Source organism: Amblyomma maculatum, unplaced genomic scaffold (assembly GCF_055883805.1).
Source record: "Amblyomma maculatum isolate TAMU_Amacu unplaced genomic scaffold, ASM5588380v1 scaffold_15, whole genome shotgun sequence".
NCBI classification, from domain to species: Eukaryota; Metazoa; Arthropoda; class Arachnida; order Ixodida; family Ixodidae; genus Amblyomma; species Amblyomma maculatum.
In genome coordinates this window covers 6,975,555-6,995,784 of record NW_028146740.1, presented here as the reverse complement: position 1 = coordinate 6,995,784, position 20,230 = coordinate 6,975,555, and the positions used below count along the sequence as shown (strand labels likewise).

General features: G+C 50.7%; 2 pseudogenes; both read right to left on the bottom strand.

The window, feature by feature from the left end:
• Positions 1–315: 315 nt before the first annotated feature.
• Positions 316–19,588, bottom strand: LOC146171989 (uncharacterized; annotated as a pseudogene).
• LOC146171990 (uncharacterized) lies at positions 11,308–12,508 on the bottom strand (annotated as a pseudogene).
• Positions 19,589–20,230: the final 642 nt, after the last annotated feature.

Below are 20,230 nucleotides of genomic sequence, written 5' to 3'. Positions count from 1 at the left end.
AGTTGCTTCAAAACTTTGTCACTGAAGCCAAACCCAGTCCGATATGCTGACACATAGCGCTTGAGGGTTGATTTGCATGGCAGGATGTTATTGCTGCGAAGGTGCTCATGGACTTTTCATTTTCATTATCAAGCAATCTTAAACCCACATTTTGGTATAACGCAATCCATTGGGCTTCACTTTTGAAGCTGCAAAGCACTGTCGAACAGCTTCCTGCTGTCTGGGTGGTAGTTTTGCAATATGTACTTCCAAAACTTCTTCTTGTATGGCAGCATTTTTTTCTCGCATTTTTGCGAGCTGATTTTTTACATCTCCCAGGCGATCAAATAGCCTCTTGCTCCTTTTGGATGCAGCTCGCAGTTTCTGCACAAGATATCGGCAGCTCTTTCTATCCGTTCTTTTGACTCTGCATCGTCTGGTCTGCAGTGCTCGTTTCAGATAGCGGCAAGACACACACTGCATACCTGCAAGAAAGGTGCAATGAATTACGTTCCCGCAGGGTAAAAAAAAAGAAAAAAAATCAGTTATGACAGCATCAAATGAATTGTCAAACTAGTCAAAAAGTATACATCATAATTACCTCTTTCGGCGACCTGGCCCAGGCAATTGCTGCTGAAGTACGTTTGCTCAAGTGCCATCACGTCAGATTTAAGGTTCTTTGTAAAAAATCGTTCTTCATAATCTTCACTTCGCATCGCTCCAGAGCACACACACACGGAGTCAGCTGCTTTCGTCTTCTGCTTCCGCTCTTGTTTTCAGCGTGCTTTCTTTAAGCAGGATTCCTCTCACGAACACTTTGTAGTAACTTTGCACGTGTGACTGAAAGAACATTAATACTTTTTCGGAGCGCACTTCGTTTCTCGATGTCAACTCTGACGTGCAGTACACGACACCGCCGTGACCAGGGAAGCTGTGCTTCGTCCACTGCCTCGATGGTACCTGAAGACTGGTAAATACCCAAGCATCCTTGGCCGACCATTTACGTGTGGCCGACGTTCGCAAAATGGTCGGCAGCCTACTTAGTCGGCTAGTAAACCACGGCAAGCGGTCGGACCGGAGGTGGCCGCCAGCCATTACGGCAAGTAGTTCGCAGCGGGCTTTGGCCCGACTTTTCGGGCAGACTAAATGCCGCGCACTGCGTCGGCCCGACTGTTGAGGCGGTACATTGAAAAAAAGTTATGAAGAGCACGACTGCTACTTTTTTTTTTAAAATTTGCCTAGTACTTGGCTTTGGTTCTTCGCGATGTTATGTAATTTGCGCTTAGTATGGAACAAAATGATACATGCTATTTAGTGTAAATGTTTTGTTACATTAATTAATGCTATTGTTTGTTTAACTTGTCGCTCACATTTTTAGTGAACCTTATAGCTGTTAGTAAAATTATTTACCGAGTTCTGATAAACAGCAAGCCACAAGGTGACCGCGATTTCATTTGTAGATCATGTCATTATACTGTTTGCTTATTACGAAGTGCAGCTGTAGGTGATGTAACATCAGTTATATTTTGGCGCACAAGCTCCCGTGCACTCCATTTAGCCCGTATCACTGACTGAAATTTGTCCGCTATATGGCAGGGCACTTGAGCAGACGCAACTTCGCATTGTAAGGGAGGAGAAGGCTATTGTGTAAAATAAAAGAAGCGGACAGAAGAGAAAAAGCACACGGGGGCAGAAATTATGCGTAGGGCACTGGCAAGCCTTGGCCGCGGCGAACGCTCCGGCAGGCAAGCAAAGAGACAAATTCTAAAAACACTACTTCGCAGCGGAAGAGAAATGCGTACACGGAGGGAGACCCGGACGAAACAAACCGACCTCGCGCTCGGACGTTTCGAAGGAAGGGCGGAAAAGAGGGGGGAAATGGTGGGAAGGGCGGGACAACTGTGACACCCCCGCAGCTCGAAAGTTGGTGGCGAGCGTTCCTGACTGGGCGAGCGAAGAGATGTGTACACGCCGACTTTGAAGAGAGCATGCAGTTTTGTGGTATTTGTATACTATTTTTGAAGGAGCTCTTTTCGAACAAAGTTGTCTTACGATCAAATACATGAAGAAAAAAAACCGAAGGAAAATGATTATTGTCCAGGTTATTAATCACATACTTTTTTTTCTCAAAACAGTCTGGTAAAGCTAAGAGCCGCGAGAAAACGGGCCAGCGTCCTTGTCATTTGGTTTTGTTTCTTTGCGTGTGGCCCATTCATCCTCTTTTACGACCTGCCGGGGTGGGACGGGCGGCTCTTTTCATTCTTTTTTCGGAAGTCGGAGGGGCGCATTTTCGCAGCGAGCGGTCCGATTCTACAATGGACCGGAAACTACCCCCCTCTCCTCCCCCGCTTCTTGTCAACAGTTCTAGGAAGACTCGGCAGCTTGTGCTCGTGGGTGCGTGCGTGCTTTCAAGTTCATTGCAGAAGTGTAGAGCGCGACCAAGAGACGATCTCGAGCGCGCGAGGACGCTGTACGTGCGAACGAAATGTTGGAAATGTAAGCGCGTTTTCCAAAGTTGCGCGTTATTAGTTAAAATTACAAGACAGTCAACTTTGTTACCTTCAATATCCAGCGCTGGAGACAACCAGACCTCTTTTTCATTCGCATTTATATATTGTCAAGACAAGTGACTGTAGTAGTTTTCAACCGCTGTATCCTTTCAGTAACTCCGCCAAGCCATCCTGAAGTAACGCGCTCCTCCGGCGCGTTTGGACACAAAAAATCGAAGATGCTCCGCTTTTTCTGTTTTTTTTTCCTTTTTTTCTTTTAGCTTAAATAATGGGAGTTTGGTTTCATAGGAACGAAACAGTTGATTTTTATTTATTTTATTAGTATTTCGCTTTTGTTTTACAGATTGTTTTGAATTATGGCTTCCATATTTTCTTGCTTGTTACTGTCCACTCCTGGTCCGCGAGAGACATATTTTCTCAATGCATCCTGCATATCAATATGAGTTTGAGACCCCTATCTTATACTGAGTGATTAAAAATTAGGAATATTTATTGAGAGCTACACGAGGTACGCGCAGTAAAAGAAGCTAATTGAAAAGAATTCTTTTCTGAAGCAGCTGCCGCAATTTCGGGTTTTTGTTGTGGCTTGCAGACTAATACTATGGAGAACTTATAGTTTTTAAGGCGTGAACATGTATCGGAAGTGATTAAAGCGAATTATCTGTCGTACGTACTAAGCCGAGAGATCGCTTGTAGAATAGCCCTGCATATGGAAGGAATGCTGCATAGGTCCAGAAACTTAAGACTTCTGCTTGAAAAGTACCGGGATAAGAGAGTAGAAACGATCATGACGTCATAGGCGTCAACTTCAACCATTTACATAGCAGGGAACCAAAGAAATCTTATTGATAAACATGGAAATAGCAAAGCACACTGGCACAATAAATAATGTTTCAGTAAAACAGCAAACAGTACCGAACATATAAGGTAGCGGCAAGAAATATATAATGCAGTGAGTTTCTGGTTACACGTTGTATATCAATAATGCGCAGCTGCAACAGGACTCCCTCGGGGGCTCAGACCACCTAACAAATTTCCAGACAGTCGAATGCTCGATCCTTAGTGCTCACACATATACGCGTGAGCCGCAGGCTTGCGTCTTTCAAGACAAGAACCGAGTTCAAATCATTTCGATGTACATGTGACCTTCCTGAGTTGGATGTGCCGCGTCAACAACCTCCGGATAAAGCTTTGCTCTCCAAGAACTAACAGCTGGCTATATCTCGGTGAGACGCACTAGCATGGGGAACAGTAGACAACGTGGTCACCGAAAGAATACGATCGACCGCGTTCCTATTCTGCCAAATGATCAATCCCACGGACTTCACTACACGTTGTTCGAACGCTTCGCGCGGCTTTCCACTGTGCGATGAAAAAGCTCATGGCGCTAGGCAGCGGAATGTACAAGCTGCGACGCAGTCCTTAAGGACACGTGTGTGAGACTCGACCTGACCAAAGTTGATACAGTGCGGATCAATATGCCAGCTGTAAAGCCTGTTTAAATTGGTGGGGATCGAATACGCCACACTCAGTACGCCACCGAAAATCTCTTACAACATGCGGGAGATTGGGTGCAACAGGCGTCTCCCACTTCGCATACCTTTGGCACATATGTATAGGGGCGCAGAATAGCAGAGCGCTTCGCAGAGATTAGATACTGCTATGGCTATCCATGCTCCTTCTACAAACATCTCCTCTAATTATGCGAACACGTGCGCCTGTTTCCCCTGACCATGCACTACAAACATCTGCCTTCTACTTCCAAGCCAGTATAAAAGTTAAGGCCGCCCAACGTAACCTATGTGATCCACTAACTCGGATACCTAATAGCGCACAACAAAGGACATAATGAAGACAAGGCGGAACCCAAATAGGCGACACCACCTAGCTATAGTGAAAATATAATCAAAGTAGATTGACTTTGCAAGAGGAATACACAAGAAAACACGTGCTAAGCCATGCAGGGTCGTATCATTGGGAGGCTGGATCAATAAACAATCAAGGAACACAGATGTGGGAAAGTTGGCACCTGTGTGCACTAGGCTTTATCAGAAGTTTCGCGCATACGTTAATTAGCTATAACTTTAGGATGAACAAGATGTCCGAGATTATTGAGTTAATAGTCTATCCCTAGTGTGACTATTGAGACGCATGCACGTACGCACGCACGCACTTACGCACGTCTGCAGTCGCACAGAGTAAATTATTCCACGACCTTACACAGTGGTACGATGGAATAGTTAATAATAATTGAAAGAAGGAAATAAAAGTTAGGGGGATGCTCAAGCTTCCCCTTAACATTCGACGGGATACAACGCCTTCTCATTCTTCTCTCTATCTCTCTATTTCGGTGGACAACCGCAGTTAATTGTAAATTGGTTATAGGAAAGTAAAGGCGCAGCATCTGTCACAGATCCCGGTGGGAACCTGGACCGCATCTCCATATTTACTACCACATTCCGAATATTTCAGACAAAACTCGACGATACTCAAGCGAAAACCGGGTTAGCGAGGTGGCTTTTGGACCAAATGAGCTGTAACGCTTCGCATATATACATATATGCTGCACTCTCGATGGACGAAACTCGGGTATATTGCCGACATGAGGGTAAATGGAACAGCTTGGGACAAATATTTGCCCGCCTCAGTTAACACAAGGAAAGCTTTATTCCTGATATATCAATATGCCGAGGCCGACTGTCTTTATCCAGAACACAATTGTGGTCCTGATAGTTTCCAAATAAAAATGAGTGGCACGCAAAGAGCCGATCGCCCGGACGATTCGCCTGTCGAACGTAACTTGCTGCGAACACAAGCATTGTGCAAGAAGTAACCTTTGGTTCTTTTAAGAAAATTCAAAGGGATTGCGTTTTGAGAATCCCGCGCAACATGTCGAGGATCGATCGGCTCCTACACCAGTGGCGGTCTACATTGTGTTAAATTCTTCAACGTCAGCCTCACACGCAGAAATATGGTATGAAATGCCAGAATATATATAAAGTTCCTCGAATCCCCTTTTCCACAGCCGCGTATTCACTGCTGCTATAATATATCATTAAATAACATTTTGCATATAAAAGTAAAGTCTCCTGCAATACAGCAGGTTTCCCCTCTACGTTCCATAAGGCAGTCGGCTTAGCAGGAGAAAAGTGGAAAATTCGTATCATTGAAACAGATATTTTTATGCAACATTGAATTATACCGCGTGCATGATATTGTGGTTTCTACGTGGACATAGGCCACCAACCACCGCGGGTTCGATCGTCGCGCGAGCCGAAGCTCCGATCAGCCGTCACCGCGCGCGCACTGAAACACCGCAGCGCGCATTCAACCTCCACCGGGAGGAGATCACTTCGCTGCAAGGACACCAACCTCCAAGTTCACGAAGGAGACGTTTATTGAAACGCCATCCTCCAGCGGCACACACACACACACACACACACACACACACACACACACACACACACACACACACACACACACACACACACACACACACACACACACACACACACACACACACACACACACACACACACACACACACACACACACACACACACACACACACACACACACACACACACACACACACACACACACACACACACACACACACACACACACACACACACACACACACACACACACACACACACACACACACACACACACACACACACACACACACACACACACACACACACACACACACACACACACACACACACACGCACACACATACAAAATATACAAAACGCACAAATGACACGGAGTGCGCCGCAAGCACGCAAGGGCGTGCTGTGATCTCTCGCAGTGACCAGAGGGTTCCTTTGAGAGAAAGTGGGCAACCACCGCAAGGTACGCCTGTCGCGGATCGTTAGATCACGATCGACAGGCTCGAGTTGCGCTCTCAGGTACGACCCGGAGCAGACGAACTCGAGTACACACTGGTCTGCGCGGACAAAGGCCGGCAGACAAGAACAGTAGCGTACGCACCTTGCGATGTCTCGGAGGAGTCTCTCCCTGGGCCCCGCTCGGAGGGTCGCGCGAGCGCGGCCCTCGAAGCGGTGCCGTGTTCCCGCCAAAAGGCGCCAATGAGAACAGCCACTGGGACGCCAGGGCGGAGCTGTGGCCCGAACGACAGTGACAAGTCGTCCGAGCCCCTCTCCGCCGCCTCAGGCGGGAGAAAGGGAACGAGGAGAACATCTGGGAAGCGGGCGGCGGCCGCGCAAAGGGCAGCCGCAGCAAGCCCGAATCCCACATCCTCCTCTCCTTAATTGCCCTCCTACCCATCAGCGAAAGCAAGCGGCAGGTCCCCAGCATGAAGAAAAGAATGCTATCCTCACGCAACAAGTCAACTACGCTTCAGCTCCAGCCAAAAAGATCTCGAAACACAGACACTCAAGAAAGACAAACACCAACAAGGCACACACAAAAAGCAAAACAAAAAAAAGGATAAAATGACCTGAAGAATAATATGTAAAGTTTCGAATACGAAGTAAATACGAAAGTGTCAGCGGCAAAGTTCCAAAGTTCGACACAGTTCGTCGGTGCAGCAGAGAGAGCCGGCGGTAACCGGTGACTCACCGCTCGTCGACTTCTGGGTGGCCAGTTGGCAGCTGCTGGCTGCAGACGATCTCCGATCGCAGTCGGTGCGGGAACAGTGAACACGCGGAAGGGGGCCCAGGAAACTTCTCGGCGGCCATCCAAGACGCACATGTGGTGACCGCGCGGGACGTTTTTTTTTTTCCGCTCAGCACACGCGGGCTTTCTTTCCACCGCGCTCAGCACACGCCGGCAAACACACACGCCGCAACGTCGTCGCCTCCGCTCCCGGGCACGCTCACCAACAGCAACGCACACACCACACAAAGTGTTACGCCGAGCTTCAGCGGCAACCTGTCCCGAGCACCTTCGCAGCCTCGGCGGTCTTGGGTGAAGGGGAAGGGGCATGGTCCACGCTGCTTGTCCCCCAACTACCCCTCTACACGCACCGAACACAGCCGCGCGACGGGCATGCTTAATGAGCCACCGTCGCGTGTTCAAAAGGAAAGAGGAGAAAAGACGCGCTCTGCAAAAGAAAGCACTCACTGTACAATAGGTGAAGCGAGAACGGAATCAAATAAACAACACAAAACAAAGATGCTAGGAGAGACAAAATTCGATAACACAATAACGCACAGAGGCTGGAACTAAGCGGGACAGAAAGGGGACGGCCGACGTTGTTTCCGGGTAGGGTCCGACGAGAAAGCTCACTCGGTGAGGCGATATGCCATCGGGTGCGGAAAAAGTCCGCCGTCCGGCATTAAATCACACAGGTGACCGTCGCCTCAGATTGTACCGGTGCGGGGCACGCTTGCGTTCCGCCGCATCGGGTGTGCCTCGTCGCTTGCCTGTGGTGACAATGGGCACCGACGCAAGCTCGTCAGACCGCGACACATAGGCCTTCAGGTCTGCGATGTGGGCACGGCTGGTTTTCCCCGTAGAGGAATACTCCAGCAGGTAGGCGAGTGGCGACCAGACTTTGACCACTCGGTACGGACCAAGCCACTTAGGAGCAAGCGCGGCTGAGAACCCCTTGCTCGCGTCACTAAGAGCGTGGTTGCGCTTCAGGACAAGATCGCCCACCTGAAATGTCAGGCTGCGGTGCTTGCGGTCGTACTGAACCTTCTGCTGGGCTCTGGCCGTCGCCAAACTCTGTCTTGCTCTGCTGAGAGCCCGACACAGCCGGTCCCGAAGCGTTGACGCATAAGCAGAGCAGTCTGCTCGCGCCTTCTCATCCTCGAGCTGCTGGCTCTGAACGACGCCTGACATCGGATTCGCCAGCTCCCTTCCGAAATTGAGGAAGGCGGGAGAGAAACCAGTTGAGCGATTCTCAGCTGTTCGAATGGCGAACGCGAACTCACTCAAATGGTCTGCCCAGTCTTTTTGACACTCGGCAAAGGCCGTAAGCATTGGTTTGAGCGTTCTGTTGATCCGCTCGGTCAGATTAGACTGGGGATGGTAGGGTGAAGTGGTGTAGTGCTCGATTCCGAGGGAATGGCAGGTATTACCGAACACCCGAGCCGTGAAGTAGGACGCATTGTCCGTGATCAGCCGTTCCGGAAAGCCGAAGCGACAGAACACTTTCTGGAGTTTATCCAGCACCGCTCGCGCTGTCACTTTCCGAAGGGGGTACAACTCGACCCACTTGGAAAAATGATCAACGACTACCATTAGGTAAATGAACCCCTGCTTGCTTCTGGGGAAAGGCCCCATCAAATCGCAGGTGGCCATCTGCCACGGACGCACACTGTCAATTGATTTCATCATGCCCGGTGGCTTGCCACCCCTTGACTTCACCGTTTGACAGACATGGCAGGAACGGCAATAGCGGAAAATGTCGCGCTTCATGCCGGGCCACGTCACCGATTGACTCAGTTTTGTGAAAACTTTGGAGCCACTCAGGTGACCGGCAAGTGGCTCGTCGTGAGAGAATCGCAACAGAGCGCCTCTCAGACTTTTGGGGATAACCACTTTAAATGGGTCAATGGACTCATCATCTGTGGCTATGTACTTCAGCAGAAGCCCGTCATGGTCCAGCAGATATGAATCCCCGGGGCTCGCCGCGACACACGCTGGCTCTTGCCCCGCTGCGCCCGCTACAGTACAAGTAGCGTCACGGCGCTCCGTCTCCCTGAGACCGTCGCTAACCTCGCGACAAAAGGAGTCATTTTGCTGGGCCGTCAGTAGCTCTTTACGGCTGAACAGGATTCCAGTCATCCCAGAGGGGAGCCTGTTTTCGTCCCCGCGCATGTTAGCCGCCAAAACTTCGCTCGCTAGCCTCGGCGCATCTGGGGTGCTCACAAAGAGCCTCCCCCGTCGCCCGCTTCGCGAAGTGCTGCTTGCCTGGGTGGCGGAATGGGTAGGCCCGTTTGCGGGCGTCCCCCTCCTGCCGCTCTGCGGCTCGTCCGCTGTTTCGCCCTCTCCGCTTGCCGGCGCAAAGGCACCGCTGGCGAGTGGGGCACGGGATAGCGCGTCAGCTACCACGTTCGTGCTCCCCTTGCGATACTGCACCGAGAAGTCGTAATGCTGTATCAGGAGAGCCCAGCGCGCCAGCCGTCCCGCAGGCTCCCTGAGCCGCATCAGCCAGCTGAGCGCGCTGTGGTCTGTCTGCACCACGAAATGCGTTCCATCAAGGTAGACGTCAAACTTGCGCAGTGCAAACACGATGGCGAGGCATTCCTTCTCGGTAACGGAATAATTCCTTTCCGCGGGCAGCAAAGAACGACTTGCAAAGGCAAGAGGTTGCAGCACGCCATCGAATTCCTCTAGGAGAACGGCTCCTAATCCCAGATCGCTCGCGTCAGTCTGGACTACGAACTGTCTGGTCAGGTCGGGTAGCCTGAGCTGCGCTGTTTCTGCGATGGCACTAGACAGGCGGCGAAAGGATTGCTCTTGCTCAGGCCCCCATCGCCACGCAGCAGTCTTTCCCAAGAGCTTGGTCAAGGGCGCCTGCACGCGGGCACAGGACGGGATAAATGACCTATAAAAATTTGTCATTCCCAGAAAACGGCGCAGGCCGCGTACGTCCTTGGGCACAGGAAACTCGAGTATGGCTCGAAGTTTTTCCTGATCCGGCTCAATGGAGCCTTCGCCCAGCGTAAACCCAAGCAACTGAACTCGGGTTCGCGCTATTTGGGCTTTTGCAGGATTCAAAGTCATCCCGGCAGCCCGTACCCTCTCGAGCACGTCGGCAATGTGGCTTAAGTGCTCATCAAAGGTTCGTGAATAAATCACGATGTCGTCCAGGTAGCACATGGCATGGGACCATTTCGCTTCGCCTAGGACGCGGTCCATCAGCCTCTGAAAAGTCGCAGGACCATTGCAGAGGCCAAAGGGCATGCGAGTGAACTCAAACAGCCCTCTGTGGCACGTGAACGCGGTCTTAGGCCGGTCAATGTCATCCATCTGGACCTGTAGGTAACCTTTGGAGGCATCTAGCGTGGTAAAATACCGCGCACTGCCTAGGCTTCCTACGATTGATCTGATCGTTGGGAGCGGATAGGCATCCTTGCGAGTCAGCGCATTCAGACGGCGATAATCCACACACAAGCGGTGGCTGCCATCCTTTTTGGGCACCAACACCACCGGAGACGCTCAGGCGCTGGACGAGTGACGGATAATGTCCGACGATAGCATCTCATCCAACAACCCATCAATCACCTGCCTTTTCGCAAGGCTGACGGGTCTGGGATTGCACTTCAACGGAAGCGCTTCTCCGGTGTTGATCGCGTGGCTCACTAAAGTGGTACAGCCAGGTTGATCGGTGAAGAGCTCCTCGTACTGACGCAAAAGTGCTGTCAACCGAGCCTTCTGTGTCTCATCCAAAGTCACCGCAGAGGCGGCCAGTGGATGGGGTGCGTCGTCGTACCGCGCCGCTCGCTCCCACATGGGGGTGTGAACGGCATAACGCTCGACACAAAGGCAGGGCCCCGATCGCTGAGCGTGGCACTCTCCGAACGTCTCGACTGCACAGGCAGATACCGACGCCGGGGGGGCTAATGAACGGCTTCAGCTGGGAAAACGGTCCTTCGCAATAGCCGCCATTCGCAATGTCCACCACGATCCCGGTTTTCTGGAGAAAGTCCCTTCCGAGAATCATGGGCACACTGAGCCCAGGGAGATGAATGAAACGCGTGCGTCTCGCTCGCTCTCCCCATCTGACAGTCAGCCTCGCGGCGCCAGCCGAATGGGCCACGCCTTTCGCGAGGTTAAATGTCGAACGGCAGTCCCGCAAGCGCACAGAGTGCTTTTGCAAGTGGGACAACACCTGTTCACTGAAAAAGGAGGCGCTGGCTCCTGTATCCAGTAACGCCGGAAATTCGCGGCCAGCAAGGGTGACCGAAATAAACGGCGCGGGCGCACCACCGAGGCAGCTTACCCTGTACGCAGAGGGAATTAGCAAAGCTTGGGCCGGCTGTCTCTTTACAACCGACCCCCGTCGCCGTTTTCCTGCCTCGCAGAAGGCCTGGCTACGGGGCATTCTCTTGCTAAGTGTCCCCTCTCTTGGCAACGGAAACAACGCACACCCCCGCGAGCTTGGCCGCGTGACAAAGGCGCGTCTCCCTGCCTGGGTCCGCTCGCTGCCCCACCGAACAAGGGCCGGTTTTTGCGAGCTTCTCCCTCCGCTGTGCTTTGGGTCGCATGGCGTCCTTCGGCACGCGAGTAAGAAAACTGTGCAGCGCAGGCTGCTCGTCTTCCGTACGAGTAAGGATTCAGAGCTCTTTCGCTCAGCCCCAAGCGTCGTTTCGCCCGCCAACAGCTGCAAAGGCAGTTTGTGCGGGTTCACACCGGTGAGGAAGGGTCCTGGCCCCTCTCCATGCGCAGCGTGGCTCAAGGGCCTCGCTTGCCGGCGATGGCGGGCGATAGGCACGCGCGGCGAGGATGTCGCCTTGAATGCGCTTTGCCTCGGCGGCCAGCTCCTCTAGATCTCGGAATCGGCCGCCGCGCAGGTATGCCGAAAAAGTCGGATGTGCCTGCCTGATCACTCTTTCGACGCGTTCCTCGTTCGAGGCTGTTGGCTCAGCGATTGAGAAAAGGTCTTCCATCGCCCGCACAAACTCCTGGAGCGATTCGTCCGGGGCCTGTGTGCGGAGCTCCAGCTCTCGCCGCATCCTACGCTCATAGTCAGCGGGCAGGAATTCGCGCATGAATGCTGCACGGAACTCCTCGACAGTCGCTGCTCGGTGGTCGGAAAGCCGGTACCACCTAGCTGCCGTGTCAGTCAGCGCTGCGGGGATGATGCGTGCAAGCACAACCTCATCAGGGAAACCCATAGCTCTCTGGTAACGGGCGAGGGAATCAATGAAATCCCGGGCACTGATAGGATCATCATAGCCGCGGTACGTCGGCATGGGCAACATGACCGCGGGGTGAGACAACTTCGGCGCGGCCGAAAGCGCCTCAACCGCCCCTGTTAGCGACTGAATCATCTGGGCAGCGCTTGTGAGCAGCGCCTGCGTCCTTCCCTCAGAGGAGGTTTGGGCGGGTTGCATGAACAAAGAAGGCAAACGATCCTCCAGTTCGATGAGCGGCGCGGTCTCCGCAGGGAGTCCGGCCGACGCCTCACCGTTCACCGAGCAAAACTGACTGCTAGCGGGGCACGGCTGCTGTTGCGCGTAGCTGCCGGTAGCGACGGCATCGCGCGAACTGCTTCCGCCATGGGCTGAAAACTGATACAGCGGAGGTATCTGTGTAGCGGTCCCACCACAGGGTGGTCCGGAGAAAGCTCCAATGGGAGCCGAGTGATCAACGTTACTCGCGGCATTGCCGTATAGCCCAATGGGGCCGGCGGCCAGCCACTGTGTTTGGTTGTTCAGAGGAACAGCATCCAGCGGATCAAAAGACGCTACGACTGCGTAAGGAGCCGACATATATCGCGTTTCAGATTCGCTGCCGTGGGCCCCGCATGGGGCGGCAGACATGGTGCAAGAGCTTGATCGTCAAGGCGACCGGCTCGGCCGATATGCAGTCCAACTCAAAGAGCCAGGCCAATTCACGTTGGGCGCCAGTTGTGGTTTCTACGTGGACATAGGCCACCAACCACCGCGGGTTCGAGCGTCGCGCGAGCCGAAGCTCCGATCAGCCGTCACCGCGCGCGCACTGAAACACCGCAGCGCTCATTCAACCTCCACCGGGAGGAGAGCACTTCGCTGCAAGGACACCAACCCCCAAGTTCACGAAGGAGACGTTTATTGAAACGCCATCCTCCAGCGGCACATACACACACACACACACACACACACACGCACACACATACAAAATATACAAAACGCACAAGTGACACGGAGTGCGCCGAAAGCACGCAAGGGCGTGCTGTGATCTCTCTCTCGCAGTGACCAGAGGGTTCCTTTGAGAGAAAGTGGGCAACCACCGCAAGGTACGCCTGTCGCGGATCGTTGGATCACGATCGACAGGCTCGAGTTGCGCTCTCAGGTACGACCCGGAGCAGACGAACTCGAGTACACACTGGTCTGCGCGGACAAAGGCCGGCAGACAAGAACAGTAGCGTACGCACCTTGCGATGTCTCGGAGGAGTCTCTCCCTGGGCCCCGCTCGGAGGGTCGCGCGAGCGCGGCCCTCGAAGCGGTGCCGTGTTCCCGCCAAAAGGCGCCAATGAGAACAGCCACTGGGACGCCAGGGCGGAGCTGTGGCCCGAACGACAGTGACAAGTCGTCCGAGCCCCTCTCCGCCGCCTCAGGCGGGAGAAAGGGAACGAGGAGAACAACTGGGAAGCGGGCGGCGGCCGCGCAAAGGGCAGCCGCAGCAAGCCCGAATCCCACAATATATATTGACACATATCATTTGAGCCTGCTGATAGAATTATACATTGCGCAACAGAAGGTGAAATTAACTGTTATTTATACATATTTTGAAATAAAGCTTTAACCGCGCGCTAATTGAGCAGCGGCGGGGATTGTACACTCTGTAGTTGATCGCGAGTTGTCATGAACTTATGCTTGAATTTGTGAACTGGTAGGCGCTGATTGTCTGTTTCAAGGATACTTAGTATTAAGTGCCTAAGATTTGCGCGGTAACTGGTATGAACCTACGAATGTAATTGTCCATTTTTTTATGGTTCAATGGTAACCTCTGAATTTAAACAACCTCATCATAAAGTTAACCTATAACATAACCCTAAGCAAACCCACGGTAAACCGAAGACATCACGTGCCTTTAAGGTTTATATGTTAACCGTCAATTACTTTCGCCAGTGCCCTCGAAACCTATCAATCCTAAACGCCATTAAATTCGTTTCGCAGCCTCCGTGATTTACATTTCGTACGGGGTCAAGAAAAGAGGCGGTGAGCTTTTATGAGCTTTCATCCGGATCCGGTGCACTTTGCCCTGCGACCTTCTACTGATTTTCATGCACCCCTAGAACAAATGGACAAAATATATTTTGTCAGAAACTTGCAGCTTTTACTATGTGGTTCAGTCGGTATTTACCAGCTTGAGCTCGAGGTCACAGGCTTTAGTCGAGCTGCAGAAGCCGCATTATGATGGAAACCAAACGCGAAAACGGAAATGTGGCTTGTGATTAATATGACAGCCCGAGGGGCTCTAAATAACCCACGTACTGCCATGGGAAGTATAAATCCGCATGGACTATGTAATCTCTGCAAAAGCACTCATAATATACCTTGTTCTGCAACTTAACTGTCTTGGAAAATTTTCCAAGACGGTTCCGATAAAGTTGCTGAACACTATATACGTAGCTAGGTCTTGCTATTTTGGCTAAATGAAGCTGCAGGTGTTCTACTGCCCCACACTTGGTTTATGTGGAAGATATTCGGTTAAAAGAACATTACATACATTCACTCCAAGCCATATTTTTTTCATGCAAAGAGTTACAGCCGCTGGTATCAAGACGAGGGCTCTACAGAAGCCGTAGAAAAAAGAAAAGAAAAGAAAACTACCTCGACGCTTCTTGAACGACGAGGGAGAAAGGGGGGGGGGGGGAGGGGGCGTGAAGAAGAAAGAAAACTGCTTCTCGCTGCGCGGGACCCGCTGCCCGCCATCGGTCCATCTCTTCTCCCTGCGGCAAAGCGGAAAGAACCACGGGGAGGCGAAAGGCATCGAGGCACCCTACCGCGGGGGGCGACAGGAATGCCGAAGCAGAGAGAAATAGCGGCGAAGACAAAAACAACAACAACAACAACAAAAAAAGAATTGCATGCACCGCACACAGGGAGATTCTCGCTGCTTTTGCAGCTTCTCCCCCCCCCCCTCCTCCCTTCTTGAGGTCACGTGTCCAAATGGCGGGAAAACACATCCCGCGCGAGCCAAGATGCGCGGCGCCACTCAGTCGACGGCCAGCCTCCGTGTGGGCGCGATGCCTACTGCCTAATTTTATCGTCCGCTTTTATTTCGCGCAAATTCAATCTGTCTCAACCTCCTGCAGCAGTCAGCGTTTGAAAAGAACAGCCCATATATGCAGCTGATGATTGCAGCTGCTCTGTACAGATTCTTCGTGCCGAAGTTCACCAAAACATGCGTAAGTACATGATCTTTCGGTCTTGATCAGAGAAGCTTTTTGCTAGATTCAATATTATACTGAACATAATAATGTATTGTTTTGGAGGATATGTTCGTCTTGTTATATACTCCTTGCATCTTTCTTCATATATATATATATATATATATATATATATATATATATATATATATATATATATAATCAAGGGGAAATGAGAGTGCTCGTTATAATACATGAAGGAAAGAAGCCAGCAGTCGGCGAGGCCAAGGAAAGCGTTGGGGATAGTATGTTTATGTCATTTTTTTTAATGTTTACTTCGATAACCACAGAAATTAGTAATGTAATCTGTTTAGGGGAAAGATAATTAGACACAAAGTAGAAGAAAAAAAAACAACGTGCCGATGGTGGGATCCGAACCCACGACCTCCGAATAACGCGTCCGGTGCTCTACCAACTGAGCTACATCGGCCGCTGTCCCCCCTGCTACTTTCTTGGGTATTTATGTTGTCTGTATACGAACCTTGAGAGTGTTCACCAGCGCCGCCCTCAGCCATAGCGGCGGACGTGGGACGTCCTTTGTTACCGCCAGCGTCACGTAGAACGTGACGCTGGCGGTAACAAAGGACGTCCGTGACGCTGGCGGTAACAAAGGACGTCCCACGTCCGCCGCTATGGCTGAGGGCGGCGCTGGTGAACACTCTCAAGGTTCGTATACAGACAACATAAATACCCAAGAAAGTAGCAGGGGGGACAGCGGCCGATGTAGCTCAGTTGGTAGAGCACCGGACGCGTTATTCGGAGGTCGTGGGTTCGGATCCCACCATCGGCACGTTGTTTTTTTTTCTTCTACTTTGTGTCTATCTTTCCCCTAAACAGATTACATTACTAATTTCTGTGGTTATCGAAGTAAACATTAAAAAAAATGACATAAACATACTATCCCCAACGCTTTCCTTGGCCTCGCCGACTGCTGGCTTCTTTCCTTCATATATATATATATATATATATATATATATATATAATTGGTGTGGGCGCTGATCGCGCAGGAAGACTTGCTGAGCCGTTTGGAAACAAGGCTGCGGCTGGCTGCGGTGGCAGAATTGGCTCATTTTGCTGCAGTCTGGGTCCTTGGGTATCTCCTGCCCCAAAATGCTCGCCTTTTAATATGGAGGGACACTCACTATACCGATCAGGTAAGTCCAATTATCACATATTTTGTTCGATACAACAATATACTGCAACTGTTTCTGGAGCGCGTATATATGTGCGCATCTTGTTACTACGTACATTTTTTTTTATAATCGATGTGTGCGCATTTTGCTCTGATTGCGCAGGAAGACGTGCTGAGCCGACTTGGAAACGATGCTGCGGCAGTGGAATTAGCTCTTTTCGGTGCAATACGAGGTCCGATCTCCTCTGCCCCAAAACGCCCGTCTTTCACTTCTTCATATCGAAGTGCATGCACTGACATGTATACCCATCAGGTAAGTCAAATTAGCGCTGATTTTCTTCTGTACGATAATGTACTCCAACTAATTATGTATTGTTTTGGGACTTATGCGCATCTTGTTACTGTAAATGCATATTTTGTAATTGGTGTGCGCGCCTTGCGCTGATCGTGCAGGGAGGCGATATCAGCTGATCTGGAAACTGGCTTCGACAGTGGAAGCTCGTTTCGCCGAAGCCCGAAATCCTTGGTCTCCTCTACACTAAAACGCCGGCCTTTCAGTTCTTTATGGCGGTGCACTTACCGGACAGGTATTAGCGCTGATTTTGTTCGGAAAATTCGATTATCCGACTCACTTCGATGGGACGCATGCTACCCAGTTAAATGTCAAATGCTATCACTGATATAAATATTGCAGCACCCCTCGCCATAGGAGCGATCAGAAGCTGTACAAGCATCATCGCTGCTGCCAAGCAAGCTCGTGCCAGGACTGAGTACAAGATTTATGCCGTGTTTATTATTATTATTATTATTATTATTTTTTACTGCTGCAATGATGTCTATACGGGAAAATTGATGATTGAGTGATGCGGTATGCTGGCAAGGTAAGTGAGCCAGTGCGTTCATTTTGTGGATTTCGGAATTATATATGTGATGCACACAGATCTGAGCCGTTTCACATTGATTTTGTTCTGTGCGCTTGCTTTCTGGGCAAGCAGCTGTATTTTCATCGTGCGGATTATTTCCTGGTGCTTACATGCTCATGAGGTGTTCAGCTAACTTGTTTCAAGCTTTAAAAATTTACAACGGGTTCTATAAGCTTCTAAGAGTTGGGCTGTCTAAATAGCCGTCTTGGCTGATGAGACAATTTTTAAAATAATGCTCGGTTGTTAAATAATGAAAATAAATCAGATGACTTATCGTTGAATATCCGGTCGCTTTTGCTGTAAAAGTTCCATCTAGTTTGAGAAACTTAAGCTGTATTCTACGGAATAAACTTATTGTAGATTTCATGTAAATATCGCGGAAACTGTTTGTTCAGCCGCGTTGGAATCCCTCATACGCGCTCTATGACAAGTGCGGACACTTGGTTTTGCTAGAATTATTAAATTGCAGCATTAGCATTTAAGAACGCGCTTCGGGAGGATAAGGTTTGAGTGCGCTACGGTTTCAAATTGCAACATCATGACTCCAGCAAAACGAAGTGATCGCGCCTTTCTCGCGGATTCACGGATCCTGATTACCTATTGCGGCTTTGCGCTAATGCGTTTTCAGTAGGGTCGCATGAAGTCAAGCGCATAAAATATATTGATGTGATAGTGCAGTTGGTGGCAGTGAGCAGACATTATTTTTTCTACCTTTCCACCCTATATTTGCCTGCAATGTAAAAGTCTAGGCGAAAAGGAAATATTTAATTAAATCATTTGTCTTCGTACAGCTGACCAAGATGGAACCTGCCGCAGATCCGACCAGTCGCAGACATCAAGTGATCGACAGGCTGCCAAAAGAAGGAGACCAAGCCTCAAGCCCATCTTCCATATGCGGCACACGCGCAGTCATATAACCACGCTTATTAAAAAGCAAATTGCGAGCTTTTTCTGAACGCTGTTCACAAATAAATTTTTCACCAAATACTGCAGCTTTTGTTTCTTCATGGCATCAGAAAAGCTACTGCTTTTCTTGATGCATTTGCATGTGCTACCCCGTTATATATGCATGGGCCACGATATATTAAATGCATGACATGATATCTGCACGAGGGGCGATGCCGGCCACTAACCGGCGTCAGGAAGCAACCGGCCGACATACGGTCTTTCGTCAGCAGAATGCTAGGGCAGACGAGCGGCCGACCATTCAGTAACGCTGGCAGACGGCAGGCCCACGTGCGGCAGGTGGTCGGTCACGTCGGGCCAAAAGGTCGGGCCGTAGTCGATTGCCGAAAATCGGCCGACGTTAGGTCAGTGTCAATCCCCGACGCCGGCCCTCATTCGGGTGCCGAAGGTCGGCCGGCCACTTTTTGGTCGGCGAGAAAGGTCGGCCCTACCTTTTGCCACACACTTTTTTTTGCTTGGGTAATGCCATGGATTCCTGCTCATCCTGCGGACATACTGGGACAGAAAATTCTTCACCGGCTTCCGGCTCAGTGCTTGCCTCTCTCGAAGCTGCAGTACATTTCTCTGCAATCGTTGCAGCGCTTGTGCACGGCACGGTCCAGTCACTTTTGGGGCACGGTCTGCGCTTCCCCGGCGACGCACAACCCTTGGACTTTCTTTTCCGAGGAGGCCTCTCTTTCACTGCTGTCTTCGTCAGATAAGCAGGTAGATTCGGGAGTATAGTCGGAACAGCGTCAGTGCTAAGTAGTGGCTTCCCACGTGGGATTCGCACTTCCTTGCCGTCAATGATGTGCACATAATCGCGAATTATGTAGCGTGGCTCAAAGTGTAGCTCGCAAACGGCGCTTATGTCTTCGAGGGGCTTGTCCGCTCGGTGTAGGTTCTTTTCCCAGAGTTTTCGAAATGCTTGATCCTTGGGCACGCTGAACAAGGACGGCTTTGGCACACCTTTCACGTGACCGTAGCCCGTTTTGCATCCAGGCGCAAAACAGTGGTTCGAACGGCGTGGTGCCATTTCACACGCAACAGCAAGAAGCGCAATATACTTCCTACAAAGACATATTTTCTATCAGCGCAAAAAGTGGCTCATATGGAAGGCACAGCTGAAACACAGCGGAGCGCGAAGCCTCCACACTATCGGCTGAGGCAGCGGACGCTGGCGGAGGCTTCCATAGACGACGACGGCAGCGCCTCAGCGCGGGCCCTTTTAAAAGCAAAAACCTGTTGCCGTTTTCGGATAAAACCCCTCTATCTCTGGAAAGATACCAGAGAGGCGACAACTAGGGGTAGGTTTCCTTGTCAATAAGTATTAGCGGGTAATATAGAAGAATTCTATAGTATTAATGAGAGGGTTGCAGGCATTGTAATTAGGCTTAATAAGCGGTATAAACTGAAGGTTGTACAGGCCTATGCACCTACATGTAGTTATGATGACCAGGAAGTTGAAAGCTTCTATGAAGATGTAGAATCGGCAACGCGAAAAGGGAAGACGCAGTATGCTGTACTAATGGGCGACTTCAATGCCAAGGTAGGGAGAAAACAGGCAGGAGACAAGGCAGTAGGTGACTATGGCATTGGTTCTAGGAATAACAGGGGGGAGTTAGTAGTTGAGTTTGCAGAGCGCAATAACTTACGAATCATGAATACCTCCTTCAGC